Below are 16,279 nucleotides of genomic sequence, written 5' to 3' on the forward strand. Positions count from 1 at the left end.
ACCCCAGAGCCGTGAAGCCGCCTCCTTCCAGGAAGGCCGGAGGCTGTGGAGGAGGCTGCCAGGAAATGGTCCTGCTTAGGTTCCTTACGGAGGCCAGGAGAGGAGCAGGAGGAGACTGGGAAGCATTCTGATTTCACCCTTGGTGGGGGGAGGGGGGAGGGGCGGAGCTGTCAGCCTGCCTGCTCCCCAGAGCAGGGAAGTGAGGGCCAGGGAGCTCCAGGGGCAGGTCCAGGGTCACAGAGCTGGGAAACAGCCAGGGTCAGGATTGCAACCCACTTCCACCGAGCTGCAAAGCTCATGCTCTCTCCCCTACCCCAGGGGCAGCCTCCGCTTTTCTGTCAAGCACCAGCTAGCAAATATTTTCAGTTTTGCAGACCAGATGGTTTCTGCTGCAACCACTCACCTCTGCTATTTTAGTGCAAAAACAGCCGTAGTGCCACAGACTCTATGTAAATGAATGGGCATGGCTGTGTTCCAATAAAACTTTATTTATAAAAACAGGTGGTGGGCCAAATTTGGCATGTGGGCTACAGTTTGCCAACCCTGCCCTACACTAATACAAAAAGGGGGGAAAGGATATTGCAGAGACTCATGGGGGGAGGGGAGGGGAGGGGAAGAGTAATCTTAAAACTGTAACAAACGCAATCTTAGGATATAAGGGTTCAGGCAGAACTCAGTCCTGTGTAGGAGTCTGGCTTTGCACCCACACAAGTTAAATAATCTACTAAGGTTTTAGTCTTTGTTTCCTATGGTATTAAATGGAGATAATAGCCATGCCTATCTCCGCAGAGTCATAAGAATTAAACAAATTGATACTTGTACTTAGCATAGTCCCTGATACATAGTAAATACTCAGTAAATATTAGGTGCGATTATTCCAGCAGATATGCAATCATCATGGCTGAGGACACAAAGTCCCTGTCGGATTAAGGATGGTGCCCGTGGTCACACAGCTGGGAAGGGTCAGCGCTGGGTGCGGAGCTGGTCTCTCCCTGAGTCAGGAGCTTATTCTCACCTTCCCCCACGCTGGCGGGAAGGACAAGACTTTGGAAGGACAGAAACATAAGCAGCAAGATATAACCGCCGGCACCAACGTGTGGGCATCTGATCTCTCACGGGATTGCCTTCACAGTCTCCAGCGACCATTGTCTGGAGCTTCTGCTGGAAGGGGACCAGTCCTACCACACAGCGCCACGTGGCCAGCCTTGAAAATAGCACGTGGGTGTGGAAAGCCAGCTCCCCCGGTTGCTAGGCAGAGCTGCAGAAGCCTGTGGCTGCAGACCAGTCAGCCGGCCGTCGTCACACTCGTCGACCCTGCTCCGGACCATGCTGGAAAGGGTACTGGCATCCCATCCTTGCCGGGGAGACGGGCAGGGAAGGTCCAGGTGTTCCCGGAGCTGAGTTATTAAGTGCTCAGCTCGAAGTGGACTGGACAGAAAGCTCCAGCGAAGAAGCTGAAGGGTCTTAATTCAGAAAAATTAGGTGGACTTTGAAAAACTGCTGCTTTGTGTGATTCCTGGCTCGGGTCCCTCTTTCTGCGTGTCTTTGGGGTGTATATTCGTTTCCTGGAGCTGCTCTAGCAAATTACCACAAACGAGGTGGCTTCGAAAACCAGAAATGTACTCTCTCACCGCTCTGGAGGCTCGAAGTCGGAAATCCAGGTGTGGCCAGGCCCGTGCTCCATCTGGGCTTCTTACCTCCCCCAGCTCCGGCGCCGGCCCTGGCATTCCTGGCTTGTGGCCCCTCCCTGCAGTGTCTGCCTCCATCTTCACAGTGTCTTTCCCACTGTGTCTCTCTCTTAAAAGGACACTCATGCCGGGCCAGTGTGGCTCAGTGGTTGAGTGTCGACCTACGAACCTGGAGGTCATGGTTCGATTCCTGGTCAGGGCACATGCCTGGCTTGTGGGTTCGACCCCCCCCCCCCCCGCCCCCCGCATGTGGGGCATGCAGGAGGCAGCCAATCAATGATTCTCTCTTATCTTTGATATTTCCATCTCTCTCTCCCTCTTCTTTTTTTCTCTTAAGTCAATTAAAATATTTTTTTTTTTTAAAAAAAAAAGGATACTCGTCATTGGATTCAGGGCCTACCCAGATCATCCAGGTTGACCTCCCCGTCTGGAGACCCTTACCTTCAGTACATCTGCAGAGATAAATTCACATTCACAGGTACTGGGGATTGGGACATGGCTGTATCTTTTAGAAGAACCCTGTTCAGTCCACTCAGGGTATCTCATTGTCTGGTGCAGAATCAAAGCTGTGTTTCCTGATTCCATGGCACCCCTGAATGTCACTGTAACAGGACCTTAAGGAACATCGAATGCACCCCTCCCCACTGCTCCTTCATTTTTCCTACGAGAAGTTACGCAATTTGCCCACGTCGCTCTACTCGGAGCAGCAGAGCTGAGCCTAGACTCTGGCTCCTAGTCCTGCTCTCTCTCCTTGTATTTTTCCAAAGTCAACTACAGCCACTCCATGGGATTTTGCTTTTAGAAAATTCACCATGCCGTCGCGCCAGGTGAAGGGCATCTTTTCCCTTGAACTTGCGTTGCAGTGGATTTCAGCTCGGTTCTAAAACAGCTTTTGGATGCAGAATCTTGGCTGACAATACTGATGCTTCTTGCTCTGCCCTCTCTGCTCAAGTGCCACTTTATGGCCATCAAATGGACATGGGAAACGGTTGGCTTGAATGTAGGCATTATGGCTGGAGACGGGCAAGAAAGGGCTCTTCCCACGGCTCCTCTGTGAACACATTACCACGGGGTACAGGCGGCTGAAATAAACAAGAGCGGGTGGGGAGGAAGGCAGCTGGTTGTCATGGCCTGGAGTTTGACAGAAAATTAATGCCGAGTGCCTATTGTGTGACAAACACCGTGTGAGCACATTTTTATGGAAAAATAAATGATCGCTCAATAAATATCTATTAAGTGCCTATCATGTGTTCTGGACCATATAAATGGAGCTGATAATTTAAAAGAGTTTACTTAAGGCAAGCATTTCTGTGTTTATCTACCCGGCTGTGATGGGAATTTGGCCTGGCACTGGCTCAAGTCATGCCACTAATACAAGAAATTTCATCGGGAGATGGGGCTGTGGGAATAGCGGGAAGTTGTAGGCACTGAAGGCTCTGAGGGCCGGGGCCTGGTCTGGTTAGAAGCGGGAATGTGTCCCTACAAAGTCCATTGCCTAAGGCAGTGGTCGGCAAACTTATTAGTCAACAGAGCCAAATATCAACAGGACAACAATTGAAATTTCTTTTGAGAGCCAAATTTTTTAAACTTAAACTTCTTCTAACGCCTCTTCTTCAAAATAGACTAGCCCAGGCCATGGTATTTTGTGGAAGAGCCACACTCCAGGGGCCAAAGAGCCGCATGTGGCTCGCGAGCCGCAGTTTGCCGACCACGGGCCTAAGGGGTCCAGAGAGAGCATGCCTGGTGGGGTGCCGGGCTGCAAGAACACGGAGAGTGTAGTGGAGGTAAGTGGATTTTTGCTGACTGAAGGTTGCCCAGAAATTCCCGTTGCCTGTCAGCAGCAAGATACTTAATGAAGCAACACACTTAATGGAGGATATGCGTGTGCCATGGTGTGTTCTCTTAATTAAAATTTTAATATGTTTGTGGTGAGAGGGCTCGAGGTCATTTGAAGAAAGAAAATTAAATGCACTTGAAGTGTTTACTACAATGGCAGGGATGTGGGAGACACCCCCAAAGTGGCAGCCATCATTATTAGGTGGATCCTGTATATGAGACGCCTGTATAACACCCACTCCCTGGGGGCATTCACCGAAGGCAGCCCAGAGGGAGCCCTAGGTGGTGTGTCTGACTTCCCATCTCCACTCAACATAGAGTGAAGGCTGGGTTCCCTCCCTTCTGGGTCTCCATCTCCTAGTGGCAAAGAAATAAATGACTGGGGCCCCTGAAATGGCATGGCCCCCAACAGTGCAGAACGATACCACTAGCCAACACACATGGAGGCCTGGTTCTAATGAGTTGTGTGATGGTGGGAAAGGCATGGCTGCTGCCTGGGCTTCAGAGTTTTCACCTGAGGAATGGGGTTTCTGATTATTCTGGCAAGCGTAAATATCAGTGATTCCATGACTCTTGGTTCAAAGCCGTAAATCTCAGTTCAGTTGCATTGGGGTTGGAGTCATGGCACTGGACTTCTGAGGCCCCTTAAAGATGAACACGAGCCTTTAACCTGAAGTGTTTTCCAATCTCATGAAGGAAATAGAGCCCACACATCATGGGCCAATATTAAAGAGACAGAGAATGCGTTGCTTTATGGCTGAAGGTAACGCTACACAAGACGTTATTTTTTCACAAAATAAATGGTCTAGATCAGGGATGGGCAAACAGCTGCCCAGGCACAAGCTCCGCCCCTCCGTTGCCTGCCAGGGCAACACCCTGATTTTATAGACAGTTTTATTTAATTATTGTCTATGGTGACTTTTGTGCTATTCAACTCATGGCAGAGTTGAGTAGTTCCAACAAAAACCATTTGGTTCGTGAAGCCTAAAATATTTACTATATGTCCCTTTAAGACCAAATTGACTGGCCCCTGGTAGAAATGAAAAAGGATATACATATCTCCCAAAAAGGTTCCATCGTGGTGAGCTGCAGTGGTCTGGGAAGGCTCTCCAGAAGAAATGGTTTTGGGAGAGAGCCCTAAGAAGTGGGCGGGTAGTGGAGAGGCAAAGAGAATAAGGAAAAATCCTAGACTAGAATCCTAGAGTGGAAGGAACCTTGGGGCACCTGTGCAGCTTGTCCTCAGGATGGAATCCTCTCTGGATCCCACCTGACAGTTACCTGTTCAGACAACCTGTGTGGGAACCTTGTGGCTAAGGCAAGCATGCCCTGCACGAAGACAACGGCCACCACAGTCCCCACCCCAGGGGTGGCTGGGAAGCCATGATGCCCAGTGAGCACTTCCTTCTGGAAGACTAAAATCTGCTTTCCTGTAACTTTGCCTGGCTGTCATTCCCTGTGTCAACCCTTGGGTATTTGGGGATGATACCCAAATGGGTTGCTTCCAGAGTTCTCTCTATACCAGACTGAAGTCTCCATAGGACAGATCCCATCTGTGGTGCTTGGGCTCTTGACCATCATCACTGGCTTCCTCTGAACACACTCTTGTTTTGAACCCATTTCCAGGACAGTACCACACACTGGCCTCCCTGCTCCAGGAATTTTGTTCTTCGGTGGATCTTTGGCTCCGTTCCTCTCTCCCCAAACTACTTCCCTCGAGTGCAATGTGGTTAAAAGAACCCTGACATTAGCATCAATTCAGACCTTCATATAATCCTGGCTCTTCTTTTTATATCTCTCTAAGCCTCTGTCCCCCATCTTTTAAATACAGGCTGTAGGATTGCTATGAGGGCTCACGGTGATGGTTATAAAGAGCCCAGGACATACTGAACACGCACTAAATAGTAGTTATCTTTATTGTTCTAGGTCTACTAATGAAGTCTGATATCACAGGGCAGTCAGTCTGCAAGGCAAGCTTTACTCTTTGCCAAAAGTCCCTGCATCTGTTCCCATAAAAAATTTATAATTTCTCTTTTTCTGGGAAAAGCTACCTCCTAATTTGCCCCAACAGAGGTCTGAATCCAATTATGAGCTGCCCTTCTAGGTTGCATGGCTCTCCCTGCACTCATTCTCTTTGGGTTCATGCAAGCAGCTCCGTCTGCCTGCGCAGTTCCACGAACCTGGCTTCCTCACTTTGACCTCCTCCCTCCCTTCTGGCTCATCAGAGCAGCACAATGGCCTCTGACTGTAACTCATCCTGTGGACTCTATTCTGCTCCCTTGAGTGGCTGGACCTTAAACCTGATAATGCTCCATAGCCAGTGCAACATGAGGGCTCCACGATGCTGGGGACCAACTTTGTGCTGGGCCAGCACGGCCAAGGGTGAACCTGAGCGGGGGCAGCGAATGATTGAAAAAAGTCAGACAAGAGAGTGAAAGCTGGGTCTCGGTAGGACGCTGTCCTCTCTGATGAAGAGCCTCTCTGATGGAGAGCTAGTGACAGCGCCATGGACTACAAGCCGTGTCTTTATTTTATAGCCAGATGCCACGAGGCAAAGTAAGGGCGTGGTCAAGATGTTTACAACATTCTCGTGAGTTTTGATCCTACTCAATTACATGCACCTGAACTCTATCAAGCCCACATCACTCAGACACGTGGGGCCACGTGTTTGGACCATAGGTTCAAGCTTACAACTATAGCTGTTGGCTATAATTGTGCTGGGAGGGCTCTGCCCTCCAACCTGGGACTTGCACGTGGCCATGAGAGGACTGTGCCCTCTCATTAGTCTGAGGCTTGAACCTGTCCAAATACTGTAGCTGCTCTCCACCCAACTTCATTTCCATTTCCTTGTATTCTCAGAAACTCCACGTGGTTTGGTTAAAACTTTTCCCTACATCCTCATTCCAGTGGAGGAAGGTCATATGACTCAGATCCAGCCAATCAAAGTGTTCCATCACATAGCCAATGTGATTGGTTGAAGAATGGACATGTGACCCAAGTCAGGCCCAAGAGACTCATCTCCAGCATGATACTCTTCCCCACCCCACCCAGATCACTGAGAAGCTATAAGCTGACAGTCACTCTGTTACTATAAGCAGACATCTTTTCTGAGCATTGTGTCAAAACAGAAGTTCCAAACAAAGTTATAAGAAAGAAACAGACAAAGTCCCAATGATATCCTCTGAGCTCCTAATACGCTGCGTACAAACTCAGTAGTAGCCCTGGACTTTGTAGTTTGATGAGCCACTCTAGTCCCTTTTATTTCAGCAAGTTTGAGTTGGGGTTGCAATCAATTGCCACCAGAGTCTTGCCCAACACATAGGGTCTGAAGATAACAGTCTAAAGCCAGAATGTATAAGAGACATTAGGGGTCACCCTTCTTCCCAGCCCTTGTATTTCTATATCCATGGTGAAGCCATATGTAAGTAACTTCCACCTCTCCTTCCTGGTAGAGTGATGACTTACCTGATAGATGACATCAGGAAATGGAAATAGGCACATGTGGCCTCCTGTCCCACCTGGACCTCTCTTTCTGACCTATCTGTTTTCTAACTGGGTCCTTTCCCACGCACGCACACATCAGCGTCAGGGCCCGCACCTGCCTTCTAGTGGAGGGTCTTCAGGATCATTCTTGTCTGACCTCACTCTTTGGCCTTCTTTGCAGGTTTAAGGCAGCTATTCTGGGTAAGGGGACAACTCCACAGACCCCACCCACTCCCCTTGGACGCTTTATCCTGAGGTCCTAATTCACAGGTGAAAACTAGGGTGCCTGATGGTCACTGAAGATCCAAGACACACTCCCCACTTAAGCACTGTCTACAGAAGAAGTGGCATTCGTCCCATTCTGAGAGAAAGGGTGCAACGAATTCTCACCTCTCAGATCCAGGCGGCAGAATGGGTAGGAGGACGGAGCATGGAGAACCACGTTTGGGGACCTACCATGACAGAAGTCATTTATGTTCCTCATCTAATGCCTCACCTGTGTGTGGGGACTGGGAAGTGTGCAAAGACTGTGTCTTTTTAAAACTATAAGAGGGCTCAAGAACTGGCTCCTGAAGGAATAAACTCTTGCCGCTGAGTGGCAAGGCAAGTGTCTATATAAGACTAGCAGAAAATTCCTTGATGTCTTTCCTGCTGCCCAGAAAAATAACTAAATTGAAATAAAAGGCATGATTCCATAATGCAATCAATAAGCTATAGGGTGAAGTGAGCTGACCCTCCAGGGATTTCTTTAGCCACGGGTCTTGAAAAGGCATCCTCATGAGACTTTTCTACCCCTTTATCTCTTCGTGCCAGAGAAACATGAACTTCTCCCATGTTTATGAGACAGTGGCTGCAAAAACCAACTTGGTTGATGTTTCTGAAGTGCTGGGCAAGGACCAGCAATTGCAATAAGGGGGGTCAGAAGGCAGGAGTGAGGTCTGAGAAAGCTCACTTTCCTTTTGCATAAATGACTTGTACCATTATCTCGGTTTCTACTCAGAATTGCTTCTGTAAATAATTCACAGTAATAGGCAGCGAGCTCACTGTGAGTGGGGTGGTGAATTATTTACAGCAGTGGTGGAATGTGAAACCTGACAAAATCTGGATGGAAAATTGGGGAATGTGTTAGAGATAAACAAGATCAGGTTCCGTTGGAGGAGCGGGTGATTACAAATAAGCTGAATAATGTTAGTGCACTTATTAGGGAGCTGGGACCTGCTGAGTGTAGCCACTGAGGTGGAGCAGAATCCAAAGAGCAGAGTTCAAACAGTAATTTCAGGAAGCCCTTGCCTGCATGACTTGAACCCCAAGCAAGGCTCACGTAAGGAATATATGCACAGGGTGTCTCCTCCACTGCGCAAGGTGGGAAGCAGGGGGAGACTGAGCAGGGATATGTCAGAATTTGTTCAGCAACCAGGAGCAGGGAGAACGTCTGAGAGCTCTCAAGCCCCGGTAACTCCCATCATTGCACAAAGGCACCACCTGTACCTATGGACCTGACCTTGGCTTAACCAGCTCTGTATCGTTTCACTCTCATCACAAGCACCTGGTGACCGTCATCACCTTCGCTTTGTGGATAACAAAACTAAGTTTCAGAGCAGTTAGGGAAGAACTGTGGCACAGCTGGGACCTAGACTCAGGTCTGCTTTGCCACCGTTTTCTTGCCCCAAGGAAACACACGCCAGCCCCGCGAGGGTTTCTTCCAGTTCTAATATGTACAATCCTTCGTCCTTCTTTATTTTTGCCCACAGAGATACAGACCCAACATTGCACAGGGTGCAGCATTAACTCCAGGTTGAGACAAACCTGAGTTAGAACCCGTGCCCCTTCGTTCCATAGCTGTGTGACTCTGGCCAAGTTATTCAACCACTCGGAGCCTGTGCCCTCGCTGGTTCATCCCGCAGAGACCTGTCGAGCACCTGGTCAAGGTAAAGGAAACACACACAAGCGTGCCTGCCTCATGGAGCCATCATTCTACTGGTACGTTGAGGAGACAGTGCGGGGAGAGGGAAAGAGTCACAAGCAACAAAAGTAAGCAGACTCTATAGGGGTGGGCAAAAGTAGGTTTACAGTTGTAATACAAATAAATAATGCAACAATTAATAAATAATAATACAAGGATAAACTGCGTTTTGCATACTCATACCTGTAAACCGACTTTTGCCCACCCCATGTTAGAAGGCATTGCCTACTGAGGAGATCAAGAAAGCAAGAGGAAAGAGGAGGAAAGGCAATGTGCTTGTGCTGTGGGGTCCAGATTTAAAGGTTATGGTCAAGGGCTCATTCAGATGGGGATATTCAACACAGAGCAGAAGGAATGACGCACAAACCATGCAGGTATCTGGCGGGAGGATTCCAGGCAGAGGGAAGACCAAGGGCAAAGACCCTGAGATAGCGGCCGGTGAGGCGGTGAGAGCTCACCTGGGAGGTTGGGGGAGCAGTAAGGAGGCCAGAAAGGCTGGTGCAGGAAGAGCGAGTGGGCGGCGATGAGACCTGAAGGGCGGTGTGGCATACAGGGCAGGTCCTACTGAGCCTGCATGCGCTGAGGGAGCCCTTCTCCTGGTGTCAGGCAGGGAACGCAGGTGGTTTTCAGTGGAGGAGCCATGTGATCAGACTTTGGCTTGAAAAGGCCCTTGTTAACTATTATAAGGTGAATACTGCTTGAGAGACAAGTGTTTGCTTTCCACCAGACACAAGGCAATCGTGGAGGGTGACAATACCAGCAGGGGCTGGCTGGTGAGCATTCAGTGCAGTGATGTTGGGAAAGCACCCAGCACACAGTAGGGCTCACAATACCCAGCACACAGTAGGGCTCAATCAATGACAGCTATTATTACATAGACCCCTTTTCACGGGAAAATCACTTTCATCCTTATTCCCATTCCCATCTTCCCCAGGGGGCTTTATCATGTGAAGAGCACATTGAGTGTATGACTTTGGGGTTTTCTTTGCATAGCTCCACATATTACTAAGAAAAACCAAATCATAGACCAGATTCTCTTTCTGGAGGATAATGTAGAATTGAACAATGAGCTTCTCCTGTAAGAAAGGAGTCAGCTTTAATCAGTTAAAGGCTTTGCTATCTGGAATTGTTCTGCTAAGAATAGTAAGTCCCAAACCCGACTGTGTTTCTACTTCATGCTATTCTTTCTAACTCTCTAAACTTCTAGACACCCAGGGAGGGAAACAGCAACAACCACACAAACAAGTCCTTTTGGCCTCAACCATGTTTTTCTCTAAGAGAGAATTCACAGTAGGATCCTTTTGCCTGTTAGGTTCAAGTTTATGAAACATTTTTTAAGTAAATACATAAGTCCTAAAACAATGACAGTGTGAAAATGTGTGCATATTCATAAATTCTATCAACAGTATGCTTTTACTTTTATACTTTACTAATAGCCTTCCGCACGAATCCGTGCACCAGTAGCTCTCTGCGGGGCCTGGCCACTCTGCGCCCGCTGCCCAGAGGCTCTTTGTGGCCCAGAGGCCCATCCGCGGCTGGGCACGGAATGCTTGCCTCATCGCTGGGGCAACGACACAAGCGTTCCTGCCCCGGCCTGACCAGAGGCCTATCCACAGCCAGCGGAATGCTTGCCTCATCACCGCGGCGATGAAGCAAGCATTCTGCCAGGCCACTCACACTGCCCGCTCTCAGCAGCCGTCCCCCCAGGACTGGGGGACTCCGGCAGGGCTGAGAGGACTGGGCACCGCCATCTTGTGGCTATGGGTGCCACCATCTTTGTGATGGAGTGACGGTTAATTTGCATATTACCTTTTTATTGCTGACACTATTGCAGATTTTCCCAACCCCCTGCCCTTGCTCATCTCCACCCAGCCTCCACATCCCCTTCCCTCTGGCCATTACCACATGTCTGTGTCCATGGGCTTTGCATACATGTTCTTTAGCTAATCCTTTCACCTCCTTTCATCCATCCCCCCCGCCCCCATGCTTCTTTCTATGGAAGCATTGTCTTTGGAACCTTAGAAAGCTTATCGATCTCTTTCGGGTGGACATGGAGGATTTTCCTGGTTCCTATTCTTGCTGCTCAGAATCATTTAGTAAGTGAGTTCTAACTGTTTTCCTGAAATCTAAACAAAATGCTAAGCTTTGGGCTTTATTTTTTTTTTTCTGACACTGGGAACTTAATGGAGTTGGTGGTCATTGGTATTGTTGCTCTTGGATTTTGTATCAATTCAAAGATATGTTTATTCATTCACTTATTCATTCCATAGAAAATCACTGACCACCTGCCATGTGATATTAGGTTGGATGCTTAATATACAAAGAAGAAACACAGGCCCTGCCCTCAAAAGGCTCCCAGCCTAGTGACAGAGAGTCAGCCAATAGACAATTCAACAGAGCAAAGCAATCGGTACCTTGGTGGTCTGCAAAGCAATATGGAAACGAGAGAGTAGGGACTTTAAAACAGAGAGTTGCAGAAACCTTCACAAAGGAGATGACATTTGACATGAAGAGTAAGAGATGAAAGAGTATTTATTTCCAACCCAAAATAAAATAGGGGCAGGAACCAGCCCTCCAGGAAAAGGAACCACTTATGCAAGAAGGAGCAATGAGGGCCTGAAGGAGCTGGTTCTATGGAGGGAGCCGGTTCTATGGAGGGAGCTACACATATTTCAAAGCAGGGATAGTGAGACCATCCCTTTGGAAGACATGTAAGATATGGGATAGAGTTCATGTCCTCAAATGTCTGTTCCCACCCCAAGAATCTGATGACTAGCCAATCACCCAACATGTGTTAAGTCTTTAGCATGCGCCAGAGGCCTCAGTCCTGTGGAAATACCTGAGTGTGTGTGCTTCATGTACCAAGTCCTAGGAACAGCTTCTACATGATTCTGAGTGGTCTCTTTTCCCGGGGAAATTTAAAAGAAGTGTATTAGTCAGCTCAGGCTACCATGTCAAAATACCACAGACCAAGTGGCTTAAACAGCAAATGTGTATTTCTCACATTCTGGAGCAAGTCTGTCAAACTCACGTCCCGCGGGCCGCATGCCTCGTTTATTTGGCCCGTGTTAGCCTTTGAGTTTGACATGTTTGTTCTGGAGGATAGGAAGTCCAAGATCAAGGTGCCAGAAAAGTGAGCAGCATCCTGAGGCCTTTCTCTCTTGGCTGGTGATTGGCCACCATCTCGCTATGTGCTCACATGACCTCTTCCTTGTGCATGTTCTGGGGTGGGGTGGAGAGAGAGAGAGAGAGAGAGAAGGAGGGAGGGGAAGAGCTCATGCTCTGGTGTCTCTTCTTATGAGGGCACTAATATCATCAGACCAGGGCCCTGCCCTTATGACTTCATCTCACCCTAATTACCTCCAAAAGGCCCCATCTCCAAATACTATCAATTTGGGAGTTAGGACTTCAATATACAAATTTGGGTGGCCCACAAACACTCAGTCCATAATATTCAATCTGTCTTAGGTTTCTCCAGAGAAACAGAGCAAATAAAGGGTGTGTGTGTGTGTGTGTGTGTGTGTGTTTATAAAATAAATCTTTAAAAACACGAAGAGATTTATTAGCATCAACTCATGTGATTACAGAGGCTGAGAAGTCCCAAGAGCTGCAGTCAGCAAGCCGGAGACTCAGGAGAGCTGATGGTGTAAGTTCTAGTCAGAAGATCAACAGGCCAAAGACCAGCAAAGGCCAGTATTTAGGTCCAAAGGCAAAGGCCAGAAAAGACCAATGTCCCAGCTCAAGTAGACAGAGAGGCAGAGTCCCCAATTACTCAGCCTTTCTGTTGCATTCACGTCTTCAACTGATTAGATAAGGCTCACCCACAGGAGGGAGGGCAATCTGCTTTACTCAGTCTGCCTATGTACACGTTACACTCACCCAGAAACACCTTCACAGACACACCCAGAATAATGCTTGGCTAAATTTCTGAGCGCCCCATGGCCCAGTCAAGCTGACACATGAAATTAACCATGACAAGAAAATTGGACACGGACAATGGCAGTCTCTAAGTGTCATACCAAGGTATCCCATAGGTTGTCCTGTGGGAAGGGTGTGATGTCTCTACTGTAGTGACATGGAAGCTTCAGGAAAGAGATCTAGATGGGAAGAGCATGCTGAGTGCCCCCATTCGTGTCCAGGAGTTTTGAAAAGCTCCCATCACTCTCGAAGCCCTGTGTTCCCGGAAACATTCCCCCTCATCCATTCAGGGCTCTCCATTTACCTAATTTTTGTTGTAAACCAGAAAGCTATTCAGCCCCCTGCTGTGGTACAAGATACTGTGACAGATGGCAGTGTCCAGGCTGGGGAGTAAGTTGTATGTTTCTGCCAATAAAACCAGCCAGGAAAACAGAGGGGTCATCACTGGTGGGCAAATTAGGCCTAGGTTTGTTTTAGATGCAGAGTGATGTGGAATAAAGGCAGCAGCTACACTTCCCAGCAGTGGGGCTGGGAGGTCCCCCAACCTTGTGTGAGTATGAGGCAGAACTCCAACAAGTCCCACTGACAGTCACAGTCGGGCACAGCAGAAGCCTACACGGGGATTTAATTAGATCGTGTATATTCCAATGACTGGGCTTGGGATATAAATAAATGAAGGAAAGGTGAAGATGGCCAGACAGTCTTGAGGAAGGACAGAGGACTGTTCTCACCGACTCATCTGTTAGACTTACAAAGAAACCTGGCAAACACCGTGCCCTTTCAGGGACAGGAAAGACCAGGCTCTGTAACTGGCTTTCACTTCTGACTGTTTCATTCTCTTCCAAGGATTTAAACTCCTCTGCTTTCATGGCTCATCTCACACATCTCCCAGCTTACCCGCCAGTAACATGCACCCACATCTCACATTCATATAATTTCTGTTATATCCTTTCTAATAAACGAGTAATATACAAATTGACCATCACTCCAACACACAAGATGGCTGCCCCCATGTGGACACAAGATGGCCAACAGGGGAGGGCAGTTGGGAGTGATCAAACCTGCAGGGAAGGGCAGTTAGGGGTGACCAGGCCTGCAGGGGAGGGCAGTTAGGGGCAAACAGGCTGGCAGGGGAGCAGTTAGGCATCAATCAGGCTGGCAGGGGAGTGGTTAGGGGGTGGTCAGGCTGGCAGGCAGAAGCAGTTAGGGGCAATCAGGAAGGCAGGCAGGCGAGCAGTTGGGAGCCAGCAGTCCTCGATTGTGAGAGGGATGTCCTACTGCCTGTTTAGGCCCGATCCCAGTAGGCTGGGCTGAGGGACACACACCCCTGTGCACGAATTTCATGCACCGGGCCTCTAGTTAATATATGATATAGTAAATTAATATAATTTACTATTACTCTGATATAGTAAATTACTGTAATTTACTATATCAGAGTAAAGTTGCAAAGGACAATTGACCTACTTTCAAATTTCGTAAGTAACTAAATGGATATTGATTTGGATTGTACGGTGTTCTCTGACAATGTTTGAGCACATCATCATTTCTCAGGTCTCAAATCTTTTGAAAGCTTAGATGCTCCAGGCCCTGCTCTCAGAGAACCTAGTGGAGAGATTGGCTCCGTAAGTTTGTAACTGGGTGACTTCAGCACATGGCACAGCTGAGCCCCGCTTTCTTCATCTATGGCACTGAGTGAGTAATACCTGCTTCAGGCCGCTTCTGTGAAAGGCCCCATAGCGGGAACGTGCTTAGTGCAGAAGTGATGGTGCTGGGACTGGAACTCAGGACTGGACTTCAACTTCTATGTTGGTCTCACTCTAGAGAATGGCCTGCCCAATTGCCCTGACACCCACACAACGAAGCTGTCTTTTGAAGTCAGGGTGCCGGGCGGGTGACCAGCGAAATAGAAATGCAGGAGCTTCTGGGGAAAGCAATGAGGGTGGTTCCCCATTGACATGAGCGCCTTTCTAAGCTCCCACTTCTCAGAACTCCTTGAGACGTTCTGCTGTCCTCCATGCTGATTGCGTAAATGAGTTCCACCAACACACACTGCACACGGGAGAAGGTGGCACTGAGCCGTGACTTCTAGGCTTAATGGCGAAGCTGTAATTGTGTCCCTGGGCCAGACAGCTGCCAGCTTCCTGAGGACGGAGATCAGATCCTTTACATTTTAAGGAGGCTTTGTTTAAAAATGAACACAGAGAGAGTCCTGGTTTTGCTCACTCTCCTCCACCTTGTCCAAGGTGGAAGGACAGGCAAAAGGATTGTAATTGATCCAGGTGCCTGCTAAATAAAGTAACACAGACACGCGGCTTCCGCAGCCGTGCAGGGTGAGGCTCGGAATGTGATATCAGTTGGTGAAAATGCGACAACAGAAATAGACTCCGAGTAAAGGTCATAAATAAGGCAGCAAGCCCACGTTAACGGGCATGGCATTGGATGTGAATCCTGATCCGAACCCTAATGGGCAGAAGCAGGCAAGAAGCGCCTCTTGACTTGCTTTGAGTGATGTCTTGGAAATGCTTCCTAACAACCATGAATTTCAATCCGGCTTTAATAATTCTGTCCAAAGCAGAACCTAATAAGGTAGTAATCAGGAAATCAGATGGCAGCAAACTTTAGGAGACTGTGAGCGAATTGTGTGGAAGCTAATCAATAAGTGGGTAATCGGGGATGTTCTGGTCCTGCCCGGCGCTCCACCTCCCTGAGATGAGCAGGGACTGGCAGTAAGGAGTGTGTCTGAACTGGGAGCAAACCCAGTGAAAATAAACAAAACAAAGCGAAAGGGAATGGGATGAGAAGCAATGCACTGGGGAGGCGGGGGAGAGATTTTCTCTGTTATTATTATTACTATCGCTGTTATTTTACAATCCCATGGACAGATGTGCTCCAATAAGCATCTTGGTAAATGGCTGAGGAAACACTGAGGCTCCGTGGTCCCTTTCAGTCTCAGGCTCAATACCTGATGGCTTCTAGGGGGTTCGGCTCTGTTCCTTCTACTCCAAACTTGCTGTCCCCTCTCAGCCAGTGTGGTTCACCGGTTGAGCGTCAGTCAACTTATGAACCAGGAGGTCACGGTTTGATTCCAGGTCAGGGTACATGCCCAGGTTGCAGGCTCGATCCCCAATAGGGAGTATGCAGAAGGCAGCCCATCAGTGATTCTCTCATCATTAATGTCTCTATCTCTCTCTCCCTCTCCCTTCCTCTCTCTGAAATCAGTAAAAACATATAACAAATAAAATAAAGTTGCTATCCCCTACTCATCCCCCAGGGGAGGGGCTCTCCTAAGCCTGGTTGCAGACAGGGACCAGGCTCCTAGCATGCCTCCTCCAGGTTGTCTCTTGGGCAATCCCACAGGCACTTTTGCTTTTCAGCCTTTTGCTGATGACCACCA

This window comes from Plecotus auritus (assembly GCF_963455305.1).
Source record: "Plecotus auritus genome assembly, chromosome: 3".
Lineage (NCBI taxonomy): Eukaryota > Metazoa > Chordata > Mammalia > Chiroptera > Vespertilionidae > Plecotus > Plecotus auritus.